The following is a 13,634-nucleotide window of genomic DNA, read 5'->3' as shown; positions in this document are numbered from 1 at the left end:
GACACCAACACACATGCATACTGTACATAAATGCATTTATATTCACAGAAAATTCATCACCTTCTCGCTGACAACCACATGGATGCTGTCATGCACTGGAGCTGGAATCCAGAAGGGGAGGGGAAATGGGGCGAGTGATCCAAAGACAGAGAGCAAAAGAGGGAGTGCAAGCAAGAGAGGGAGGGGGGAGAGAGCGCGGGGACAATGTCAACAGCTCGGCTCCCAGCACAGTCAGCTGAAATCCACAGCTCAGCTCAGAAGCTCAGAGAGGAGAAGCAGACCAAACGCAGCAGCTTCGGTCGGGAAACATCATCAGACTCGGCAAAGGCATGGAATTCGGCCACAAAACACAAACTCCAAAGGGCAAAAAAATGGATTTAAATCCAGAGGCTGGAGGAATGCTTTAAAGATTTCTTGTAGCCTTGCTTCGTTGAAAGGCTCTTTATATTTAAAGTGACGTGACACAGGAACAATCCATTTCTCAAGGCAGCCTGTCTGACTTTGGTAAGTAGGAGATACTTGATCTTGATACTGATACCTTGCCGGACACACATACATCGTAGTGCTTTTCATTCAGTAGGAGATTGCACACTTGACAGATGTTTGAGTGTAAACCCAGTTTGTCCATGCACTCCATCCTGCTGCTCAATTCAACCGAGAAAACACAGACTACTGCCGTCAATAAAATAAACATTAGTAGGTTCAGTACAAAGTCAAGCAAATAAATAAGCCGGCAGGCAATACGGGCTTCTTATCCCACTAAGATAACATTTCCTCATTTTTGTGTTGTTGTGATTGAAGGGTAGGGCCATTTTTTTTACTATACTTCACTACGGTAGCTTTTATAGGTCATAAACAGCAGCAAAAAGCTGGCTTGTGAAATGTGCATGGTCTTCATGTTTTGGCTCTTTCTTCAGTGGTGTTGACAGCACTCCTTGCTTAACTCCCATGTGTGCTGCTGCATTATATGAACAAGCCTTGTGGAGCATTGATGGTAGTCTTGGATTCAGTTTTAGCTGAGATTGTTTAGAGTTTTAATTTTCTTTGGAAGACGTGACATGATGTTTCAGGGATGGATGGCGGTTCAGCATTTACAATAGCTGGAGGAGTTAGTCTAAAGCAATAGACATCCATGTTTGGTTTAAACCATAACGTGTGGCTGGCACTTAGATCATGGAAATGTTTGGCATTTTAGGAATTGAGGCAGGATGGGACAGTGTCATGTAATGGGTGGGCCTATTTTGGGTCCTAGACGTAGGTTGATCACTCATGTTCATCAATCACACAGTCAGCCCTTTTGGTGTAAGTTGTGGCCTGGCAGCAAGACATTCCATATATGCTGTACATCTGCCCTCCCAGCAACAACTCAACCGAACATGAAACTTAAGGAACAGTCTTCCACTTACCTCTAAAAAAAGCCATCCAACATCCCAAGCATTTATAGATTATTCTTCAACATTTCCCTCAAGGGAAGCCACTACTCCATAATAGCTCAGACCAACATAAATACACTGTCTTAATCTCCCAGGGTTCTTGATTTAAAAAAAAAAGTATGGAGCCTCCTTTTCCGTGTGGTATCATTGCCTATCCCAGTTGAGAGGCTGTCATTTCAGTGATGAAAGTGCATTTACTGGCCTTCCAAATTCCACCTGTGAAATGGATTATTGATGCCTACTTGAGGCTTGCCTAATAGGTAACATTCCTAACAGAAAACTCAGCTCTTTTGAACATTTTACTTGAGGCTGAGCTTTTAAAATGCTGATGCTGGACAGAATAGCAAAATGAAAAAGAACATAAGAAACACATTATTCCTCCAACATTCAACAACATTTATTCCTTTCAATGACTTGCGTTTGAATGTTGATGAACAAGAGGCAAAACAAATGTATGCAGTCGTAAAGCCATATGTGTTTTCTTTGATGTCGTTTTGCATTGTGAACAAGATAGTATCCAATTCCACCACATTAAAGGCTTATTCTCCAGTCTTCTTGAAATCCTCCTACACTAGCATGTGCCAGGGGGCAAGCTGAGTGACATCACTAAAAGATTCAGTGTGTTGGGAGGGCATTAATGAAAGTTGAGGACTCACAAGTAGTGTACACACACACACAGCCTCTGCTGCCGTCAGCGCTCTCAGGGCTTTTCATATTTTATCGACCATTACGGATGCATGAACTGCTCTCTCAGGATTAAAGGCAGTGAGAGTTAGTGAATGACTGTCGGCCTTTTATCACTTCGGCCATGCGGCTGACTGGCAGCTCAACGGCCTCCTCATTACGATGGGGACAGAGAGAGAAAAAAAGATGAGGTCGTTAAAGCTGCTTAAATTCAACTATCTGATCTTTTGGATGGGATTATCGTCATGTTGTATTTATAATAGAGTGGTTACTGTGTCTGAGGGACCCAACTCATAGAGCCTTTAGCTGTAAGACTGTTGTTGCTCTCTCTCTCCTTTACTGGAAGTCCCCCACACTGAGTGTGTGTCAAATGGCACCATTGTATTTGTGCCAGTGACACACTTTCTTGGGCTTATGATGTGTAAGCATATCTACCCTTTACACTGCCTCAATTCAGTGCAGTATTACTGCAGGGTATTTGAAAAAATGCTGGTCACTTCAGAGGGCTGTCCCTATATGTGTCGCTATAACTGTCCCAGAAGAGCATTCCAGACATTACCCAGAAGCCCTCTGTCCTCGATGTTGCAGCTGTTGACCTCTCACCCAGGCAAGATTAATAGCTTAACAATGAACAATATAGAGTGCCCCAATCCACTCACTGCTATTGATGGACACATTAAAACCTGGCTGCACAGCATGAAAAGCCATACGGTGGCAAGCTGACAAACTATTGAGAACTGTTGACCTAACCAGTGGGTGTCATCGTCGGCATGGAAAACCATTTTTTTGTCAGTTTTTTGTTGAGTTTGTTCAATAGTTAACCCATTTCAACACCCAGAAAACCTTGACCTTGTCTGTTTATATGGATAAAAGTATTGTAATGATAAAAAAGGGCTCCTACTCTCAAAAAGACTAGACTCCCGGGTGTTTGTACAACATCTCTGGGAAGTTAAGCACCCCTTCCCTATTGAGAGTGGTAACCAGCCCTCAGTCTGTACTCAAGCCATTTTTCTACACATATATAACATGTCTTTAGTTAGACTGGAAGCTTGTGACTGTGGCGTTCTTCCCATATGAAATAAGAAAGTTATTTGACACTGCAGTGTAGCGGTTTGCATTTGAGGGAAAAGGATGCCTAGTATTGTATTTCATTCTGAGCGCCGTTAATATGTGGGAATGTTGGAGAGTTTGGAATGTGGCATGGCCGACTTTCTTCCCATTGCCAGTATTAATAGCATAGTTATCGGTGAGCCGGTCTATTTGATGAGCAGGGATGTGACTTGCAGAGATGTGCCCATCGGCCAAAAGAGAAGTGGGTCAGCAGTGCTTCGGATGTTAGTCTCGCCCACTTGATACAACCCCCCTCATGAGCCAATATTAACATCTGCATTATTAGAGTCCCACACTGCTGCGGGTAGCCTTTGCTTAAGCGGATGGCCTTTTGAATATAGTTACTACTACACAACGTGATGTCTCGAGAGATGTGTCACAAAAATAGCTTTTTGTCCCACCAGGCCTTCCAAACGTTAACTTCAACAAAGTTGTACGGGTCTCCACAGGTTCTCATTTCAACTTGTGTTCATGCAACTCTTGATTGTTGTTAGCGGCTTCTATGAAGTGGTTTTAACATGTTTATAATTAGCTTCAAACGACAACTATGCATGGTTGGGTACTCTGGGCCTCTCCACTTCTGCTTGGAGCTTTTACATTTGTTTTGATAATGGTAAAATAAAATAATCTAAAAGCACAGTTGTAACAACCCCTAACTTTGTTTGGTCTACGCCATTATCAATGTTCATCGCATAAGGAAATGTCTGCTTTTTAATGAATCAAGCTAAATGAATTGGCTATGATTGAAATCCTTGGAGAATTGGAAACATCTTCCCCCTCCTATTTTTCCATTGGTTTAGTTGAGGCATTTCCTCTTTATGGGTGAGGTGGGTTACTGTGCCTCATGGCCCGTTAAAGCCAACAGTGCTTATGTGTTTGTTTCGAATGAGGCGAGCAGCCAATAACACCCCTGAGAATTCTCGAATGTTGGCTGTGAAAGGGTTTATGATGTGAAGTTGAAAGATTACCATGAGTAGGAGATCTGGCACCTCACTGTTTAAACAAAATTGATTGGGGATAAATGAAAAGGTAGAAACATCACAGACAGTTTTAAAAGCTTGTATAGAATAACAGTTTTTTAGCAATTGGGTTCCCCCCCCCCACTTTATACACATGCATAAACTTCGCAGCGGGCGGAACTTATCATAAAGTCTGCGAAAATAAAGCCCACCCATTTAGAGGGAAGATATGATTGGTCAATTGTACTGTCATTTGACATTACTCTCTCGTTGAGTTACTATAGCTGGGCCCTCTGTGAATTTACAGCAGGACCACCAATCACCTCCTATCTTCACCTCGCATAGACGGCTGAAGGAGCTTCTTTCATTTAACCCTTCACATTCAAACAGAAACTGAACAGGCAGATTCGAAGGATTTATTTATTTGGAAATGTTATTTTTTAAATACAATTTTAAATCAAGTTATTTTGGTAAAACTAATGAAAAAATATAACTAAATTTTTTTGGGGGAAATAAAAACAAAAAAAAGACTCTCTAGAGAGGGCCTTAAGGGCCCTGAAGGCTCACCACTGGTCAAAGCTTGTTATACACAGTGACTAGAGGTGACTTTAACATTTGAAAGTGCTTGAAGTCCACATGTTGTTACTGAAGTATCAGCTCACCATGGGTTTTCCGGTGCATGTCTTGCCCCAGACTCTGTCTGAAGGCACGGCTTCCATTCCAACAGCTGAATAGGTCTTCAGCTGTCTCATCCATACAGCTACCCCTATCTGATTGCAGGGCAGAAAGGAAGCGATTCAGGGAGAATGTAAGCATTGGAATGAGGGAAAGGGTGGGTTTCTGATAATCTGATTCTAGGCTCTTTTCCTGGAAGTTGCACGTAGGCATTAAATCACAGACATCTCTTGTCAGTAGCCGCCTTGAATGTATCTTTACTACTGACACGTTGCTTATAAGCAAACATTCACTTTAAATTATTTTACTGTGAGGAATAACATTGAAATAACACCCATCTTAATATCTAAAATCATGTATTTGTTTGCCTTGCCAATCAAAGAGGCCCTTGAACAGCTTGTAGAGAGAGCATGCTGTCATACTCCAGCTAAAAATAACTGTCCTGTTGAAGATCAGATACACATGGACTCCAGTGCTGGGACATTTTTGCAGTTGCAGGCCAAAATGGCTATTCCTGCCTGCTTTAGCTTACCTTGTCAGCCCCCAGCAGAAATGTCCAAACAAATCCTCTGGCCCATTGTCCATGTCCACATGAGAAAACCACTCGGTGTACAGACTCGAAGAAAAGCGGCGGCCTTCTGTGTGCTTTCTACGAGCGCAGGAATGCATTGCATGCTAATGTACCATGGAATAATGGCAGTTCTAACACTGTCTGTTCTGGTCATTTGTCAGTTGATGCTGAAACTACTAACCATGGAAACCTCCACTGGAATAGATGGGTGATGTCACACCTCCGGTATGTAAGTCACAATGTGTGAACAGGGAAGTTCATTTGATCATTGATAGGTCTTGTCTATGAGTCATGCTAGCTTTTTGAGTTTGATCAAATATCACAATTTCTGACCACCCATTGTGCTAAAACCCATCTAATTGATGAATTAATGCGTACATTAAATCTGTTTAATTGGTGTGAGACAGAACAAACTAAAATGTTCATGTGTGTGCGTGGGAATGCTTGCATATACTGTATGTTGCACTAATGTAACTGATTAGAGCTGCAGTGTGACCTCTGACCGTAACAGGGTAACATGTGTACATGCCTTCCCCAAGGCCTGAGGCAGCGACTGTGTGTGGGCCACACAGCTGATGGGGTTCATGGGAGAAGGAGTTTTCAGTGTCCCAGGTGACTTGGCTTGCAGCCACTGGCTTTAGAAGGGGGAGAAAATAATTGAACACTTCATGTCAAATTAAAGATTGTGACTTATTCACTTCCACATGCAATTTTAGAATACCGGTGCACAACCATGACTACCTACAAACATAAGCACATGTAGACATGAGCCAACACCATTAAGCCCTTTTGATCACATTGGTGTCCCTCCATGTTTGTATCTTGTATAAGAACACCAAGAAACCTTTGCAGTGTAGTGTATGTGGCCTTACCAATTACTTTCATTTAGGATGTTCAAATGCTGGATAACTCCATTATTGTTATATAATCTTCACAAATTTCTTCGTATCAAACCACAACTTATCAGCCAATACTGAGTAGAAATATCTGATGGGAGATAAACTTTTATTCTTTGCAGTCGCCAATCCCTTTCCTTGAAATTGGAGACGTTAACTTTAGCTTTTCGCCGCCAGTGGGTCAGTTAAGAGAAGTTGCATTGAGTTAGATTATAATGCTATCATGATTTGTTCAAATGCCGTTCAAATGCCGATATAGCTGAGCAATAGTTGGCAGTTGGTTAAAAAAGTGATTAAGGCTTATCTAATACTATTTGGCTGGATATCAACCGCAACAGCTATTCATTAGATTTAACTTGAAACTACCATCCTATAATAGTTTTCACTTTTAAAGTTGGAATATGCCTTTCATGTGCAGATTTCTTCAGCTGTGATTGAACATGTTGAACAACTGTCTACTATATTATAACAACTTGAATCGATATATTCTCTAACCTTAGTTTTTTTGAAGGTGGCACATTGTAAATGGATCAACAAGTGTCCCAAATGAATACAGAGAAGCTGTTTAATGCGTGTTTTCTGTCCACCCAGTTGTTAGTATGTAATTTTAATGATATGACATTACGGATGGACTATATAACAAAAACAATGCCCTTGCTTTTTTCAAATAACCATAGCTTTCACCATACCATTCTAATTCCCTGGTGCTTTTGGACTTTCTGGTGTTGGCTCAGTCCCACGTGTGCACCTCTTGCCTGCTTAGTGTGTTGCAACAGTTTGCCAAAACAATGCCAATCCCTTAATCTGCGCTGTATCTGGCATCTTGTTCCTGCCTGTGCCAACGTGGCACTGCTCCCCCGTCCGTGGTGCTTATGTAAGCCTGTCTGTACCATCCTCCACAGCCCAGCACCCCAGAGGAATGGTCCTCATTTGTGGGACCCAGAAACAATGTGTGTGCAAAAACACAGTATTCTGTTGGCTTTCCTCTGATCTTTTATTCAGTGCCTCTTAAAAATCATTTTGCCTTTGCCTATTCTTCTTGTTATTTTTGTCAGAGAGTTTTATTGCTGCTTCTTATTCTCCTACATTATGCTTTCCCTCTTTTCTTTGCCTCTCCATCGGCCTGCCGTTAGTTGGATGCAAAGAGTTGGATCAGAATCCATCCAGGTAACATAAAGAAGATGACAATCGAACATCCTAGTGCTATGTTTACATTAAACCCAGCCATTTTTTCACTCCAGCAACATTTGTGTTATTAAATAAACCCTGTTTTGATGCTATTTAAATGCAATAAAAGGAACACAAGCTTGCAGAAATAACGTCATAATTATGCAGCTTTGTCTGAATTATATTTGTTGTACTTTGTCGGGTCTGTCCGCAAGACGAAAAGCAAACGCAATGAAGTTCTGATCCACCAGGGCTTTGCTAACACTCAAGCTGCTCCATCAACACTCGTATACAAAGGGTGCAACATGGTTGTTATACACATAAATCAACATACTTTGTTAGGATGATATAAACTCAACCGCGTTCATATTGTGGGTGTTTGCATTGACTTTGTGCCTGATCAAGCCGCACAAAGAAAGTTTTCAGCGATTTGTTTGAACACACCATTAATGTAAAAGTGAGGGGAAGGTGGATGTACTTGATTGTGGAGAAGACATTGTTGGAGAATGAAGTTGAAGGACGAGGAGGAATAAGGGTTGTAAGTGTGGAAAGTAAAAAAAGGAAGAACCAGTTGATAAATCCTGAAGCTGAAGTTGTTCTATTGTGGAGGGATGGCAAAAACAGAAGCATGATTTTGCATCTGATTTTTTTCTTTCTCCTAAAAGCATTTTGTGTTGTGGGACAGATGTTGGGTAGAGAATAACAATGATGCAGGCACAGATGTCTGATCTCTACATAGACACCTCTGGCCTGCACATAATCACGCAGCAGCAGCAGCATCCAGTAACCAGTCTCTCCTCACTGCACCCCCCCGTGCCCTCACTCCTCTCTGCTCTCCCTTTTTCCTCTTCCTCCTCCACTGACCTACTTCCCGGCGCTGGGGATGAGAGGCGATGAGGTAGTGGGCTGAATGAGAAGTGGCAGAAGTATCTCCCTTTATCCCTGCCTCACTCCCTCTCCTCCTTCATCTCCCTGTCTCACCCCTCTCTGCTCTGCTGCTCTCCAGACTCTTTAAACACAGAGCAGCCAGCAGGCTCCTCTCTTTACTTCAGGGAGTATGCAAATACTGCATGTGTGTATTGATTCGTATAATCCACAGATCTGTAAATCTGAGAGAAACTTTGGAATTTTAGCCTTAGCAGACCATTTACATGCACCAAAACCTATACAACACACTACAGGAAGGGGAAAACGTAAAAAGCATAATAGGGCCACTTTTGAAATATTTACTTCAAAACCGAAGTCCAAGTAGAGAGTAAGAGCTGGCAGCCCTCGCATACAGTCACTGTGCCCAGCTATCAGCAGCTACATGCAAACCTGAGCACAGATAAGCAGGGGAAGGAAAACAAATGGAGAATAAAGCTGGCAGGAGGATAGTGGAGAAGTCCCTAGGAAAAATGACAGATGTTACTGTCCGAGGGGGGTTGACAGAGCAAAATGTCACTCTATTCACCCTGACAAGAGGGGAATAATGGGAGATGACAGCAAATCAGAGGGGGAGGGAGAGCGAGATGGAGTGAAAAGCTGGGAGATAAGAGGGGCTCTCAGGGCACATATGGCAGTGGACATGGTCAATTTGAATTGTGATTGTGTGGTGACTCCACCATACAGACAATGATAATGGCCCTGTATACACTGTATGTACAGTATATTTCTGTGTTTGGATTCCTTGACCTACTTTCTCTCGGCATGCTTTGGAAGACGGCCAGCAGAACTGGTGTTGAGTGATCACTGGCCGCACGTGGGGCTCTGTGGGAGAGTGAAGATAGAAACACGCACGCACGCACGCACCCACGCACGCACGCACGCACGCACGCACGCACACACACACACACACACACACACAGACAGGAGGTTCAGGTTGTGTTTTTCTTTTTTCACTGAATGGCTTTAAAACCCCTGTAGAGCGTCTCCTTTTCTATTAAGCTCAGCCAGCTGCCCACTGTGTCAATATCTAACTCACCACCTCAAAGATTGGCATCAGTGTTTACTCTCTCTTGCAGTAATACAAATGATGAAGAGCAGTCGCTTTTATTTCGATGCAGAGCCTTTTCAAGTGTAACTCTATGGAAAGAATCTCCATAATTTACCATGCTGGAGTGGGCCTTTCTCATTGTTTCCTTTCCCCCTTTCCCCCTTGCCTATACAGTACATCTAAGTCTGATCAGCATGCCATGCTTAGCCACATCTGGTTTGATAATAAACTCTGCAACTTGTTGTGCAGAATACTCGATGCACATGCGACAGTTGTCTTTAATCATTATCACTGTGCCTCTGTCGGTGTAAAACTGGATCTTGGACATGATTTTCGACTGCAATTTCAGGATTGCTGGCAGACACTTACTTGTGTGTAGGCGTGTAAGAGTTTTTTTGCTTGTAATTTTATAGTGTGCACCAATATCTTTTCTTGTAAGGCATCGCCTATGAGGCAACATTTCATGCACTAGCGGTCGGGGCAAAAAAAGTTTGCTAACAGGTTTCTTAGCATTATTACACATAAATATAGGCCTCATGAAGTACTAAAGAGGTCACTGCTACACAATCAAACACAACTACAAGATATGAAGTAAAAACCCTTCGTATGTGTTAGGCACCAATAATGTTTTCACAGCTTTATTGTTGCATTTTAGTTCTGGTCTGGAAACATGGAAAGGACAGTTTGGCAATTGTCATCCTGCATCATTGGGACCAACATGGGGATTTTTTATTTTTTAAATGTTGAAGCCCTCCCTTGTAAATATCCCTGTGTATAAATGTAGATCTAATGCCTATTTATATGGCAGTTGATGACGTTCTTGCAGAAATTCATATATATTTCATGTAATGAACACATACAGTTTACTGGGCTCTGCATGGTTTACATGATACAAACACTATGCACAGGCAATGGGAGGAGAGGGGGATCAATGGGGGCCCCCGGGTCATTTTTGCCCTGGAGCGCCCCAGCAGGTTAATCCCTCCCTGATTGGGGGGGAGTTCAGGGATTGTCACCTCGGCTAACACGCGTTGCTGCAGTATCAGATGTGCCTGGCCCACTGATACACGATGACAAACATGCTATAATTGACATTCAGCGCTCTGATGCGATGGCTATGAAACAGTCTCTATATTAGAAAGTCATTCTACAGAATACTTTTAGATAATACTTGTCAGAAAATAAGCCAAGTGTTAGCTGCATGGGTATTTCCATGTTCAACAAGCCAAAGAAAAACTTGGTTGCATTTAATTTAAAATAGCCTCCAGTTCACGTGTAGCTCTGCTGCCTCTGCATTGAGAAGGCTGCAGATTCAAGGAGGCGGAAAAAGCGAATGAGCAAAAGACGAAAAGGGCAAAATGGAAATGTGGTGTTTTCTCTTTTCTGTTTTTCCCCTTTAAGCTTCTGTCGAGGGCTGAGCGCTTTCATAAAGAATTTACCATCCGGGCTATTTTTAAACCATGCAGTGAGAACTCCTACACTGAACGAATGTGTGAGAGAGCAATGGCGGAGAGTCAGGCTCAGTGAAGATGAAGTAGATTTTTGTGGAAACTGAAGTCATAAACTTTCATTGCCATATTAAACAGACGGGTGCAAAGCCCTTGCCATACCGTAATGCTAGTTTATACACGTATCAATAAAAGCATACCAGGAAGAGAAGTCTGCTTATTGAAATCTGCTTGTGATAGCCTTCTTCTCTTGATGGCAACCTTGATGGCTCCAAAATTGATTTATTGGTCCACTATTTCTGCTGTATTTGCATGTCCATGGTATTTGCATGAGGTCCATTCATTCACAAATGCTGTAAACTGTCGCATAAATAACAGCTTTAGAAACTATTTGAGCCTGTTGGTGTACACTCACATTGTGTAAGTAAGTATGTGGTTGATAGGACATAATATGGTGTGAAGAGTATATTATTCATACAGTGAAGACCACCCATATCCTTTTAGTGGCATTGAGGAAATCCTCCAGGGTGTCTCGGCCTATTCATTGCTTTGCTCCTGTTGTAGTGGGTGTCATTCACCACTGTCCATACACACAGTGTCTGCTCCATTGAAGGAGTGAGGGCACTGCTGGGGCAGCTCTTGGTGCACAAACAAAACACACACATTGCACAGGCGCCATTGTTCTTCACGGACAAGAGGTTTCTTTTGTCGAGGCACAAGAGCAACCGATGTCAGGATGAGGATATGATGGCGGACCCTTCTGCCTCCTCTGTCCTCTCACCACCTGTACATTTAAGGAAGATTTCTTAAGAAAAGAAAATAGATGAAATCAATGGTTGTTGGTCTTGGATTTTTTCCTTTGTTGATGTTGGTGTCATCTGCGGTGGTAGAGGTACTTTTCAAAGATAGCTTCTCAATCTCATCCTGTATTTTATGTTTTTCCAAGTAAGTCTTCAGTATGAGAAAAAATACATGCAAGAAATGTCTTAGGTGGCACCCCTCTGTTTGGCCATGGTGGCTGTTGTTGCTTATGTATCTCTTCCTGTATTTAATCCAAACAAATCAAGGCAGCTGGAAACATGAATTAGACCCTCCAGAAAAACGCGGGCAAAAATCCTTGATTATGCGGGCTAAATTCCTTGATTATGCGGGCTAAAATCCTTGATTATGCGATTAAACATGCGGGGTTTTATGTGATTTTATGCGGTGAAATTGCGGGAAGTTACAAATATGCGGGGGAAAAGAATAACAATTTTTTTAAATATTGGGCTGTCTTATTTATTCTCTCTCACACACAACCTACCACTAACGTTAAACCCCTTTACTATTCAATTAAACACNTCCAGAAAAACGCGGGCAAAAATCCTTGATTATGCGGGCTAAATTCCTTGATTATGCGGGCTAAAATCCTTGATTATGCGATTAAACATGCGGGGTTTTATGTGATTTTATGCGGTGAAATTGCGGGAAGTTACAAATATGCGGGGGAAAAGAATAACAATTTTTTTAAATATTGGGCTGTCTTATTTATTCTCTCTCACACACAACCTACCACTAACGTTAAACCCCTTTACTATTCAATTAAACACATTCAATGTTTATTTCACATGCTTCACTCTATATCGGAGGTGGTTTTGTTAATTCTGTGATGCCGCGAGCCTGATGACGCTCACGTCGACGAGTCTAGCTTCTTTTTTCTCGGACTTTGTGGAATAATGCGCGGATTATGCCCACCGCTTCTTGATAAATCACTGCGGCTATTAAAAATCTGCGCCCCCCATTCTTGCTGATTATGCGCGTCAACTTCTGATCAACTCCCGCAGATCGCGTTCTTCTCGCGAGGGGTCCTACCTAGACTCCTGGTACTAGCGATCGGGCTCTAACATGAGAGGCATATTCTCACTGTATGTGCTTGTGTCCCTGCATGCTGATCATCAAGAGGCGTCACTTCATCCCCCCATACATTTCAACCATACATAAACCATATGTATGAAAGCTATATTTATAGGATTGCTTTTTATATATTTTTTCTCATAAACATATAATAGGACAGCACAACAATTCAAATGAAAGATTTACAGGTTTCCCACCTTAAGAGGATACCGCCCACTATACATGAACCTTACTATCACTACTACTGACACAAGTCCATATCATACGTACCTTCGAATCGCCTCTCACAGAGGCAGATGTACTCGTTAACTTCTCGCGCGCTCTCGCTTTTTCTCAATTTCAGTTAGTAATTCTGCTCTAGTAATTAGTTTCTCCCATCTTCACGCTGGACTTTCTATACTTTGGAACCTAAGAGCCTCTCACCTAAACAGATGAGCGATACATACTTAGAGAAGAGCTGAGCTTGCTTGGCCGTAAATACTAGCCAACTGGTTTTCTTAGCGGCAGATCGAAACTCGACTTTTCATCTGTCAGCTTTTCGTACCACTCTCCAATCTCATCTCTCATCGACTCCTCCGCAGCCACTGCACACTGCTCCAGTCTTTTCTTGTGGGGCAGTTGTTCACATCACGCAGACAGACCGATCCAACCTGACCAGGAACACGATCCACGAGTGCGCGTGTACCGCCGCATATCCAGCCGACGACACTCAGTGCCTCGCCATCTTGGCTCTCTCTTGGACCCATCTCTGCTGGTGAGTTTCAGTGATGGGAGGACCAGGACTGGTGGTTCTCTGCAGTAAGCAGGGCCTCATTCCCAGTCT

General features: G+C 42.5%; 1 protein-coding gene across 4 annotated transcripts in view; it reads left to right on the top strand.

The window, feature by feature from the left end:
• The first annotated feature begins 249 nt into the window (after window positions 1-249).
• daam2 (dishevelled associated activator of morphogenesis 2) overlaps window positions 250-13,634 on the top strand; it is a 74,914-nt gene continuing 61,529 nt past the window's right edge. For all 4 annotated transcript variants that reach the window (XM_010781769.1, XM_010781767.1, XM_010781768.1 and 1 more), the window contains exon 1: window positions 250-504. The gene's annotated coding sequence lies outside the window, so the exon portion shown is untranslated. The remainder of the gene's footprint in view (window positions 505-13,634) is intronic.

The sequence above is a fragment of the Notothenia coriiceps genome, unplaced genomic scaffold (assembly GCF_000735185.1).
Source record: "Notothenia coriiceps isolate Sejong01 unplaced genomic scaffold, NC01 NC01_scaffold00023584, whole genome shotgun sequence".
Taxonomy (NCBI): Eukaryota; Metazoa; Chordata; class Actinopteri; order Perciformes; family Nototheniidae; genus Notothenia; species Notothenia coriiceps.
The sequence above is the reverse complement of the archived record's forward strand: the minus strand, read 5'-3'. Positions and strand labels throughout refer to the sequence as shown.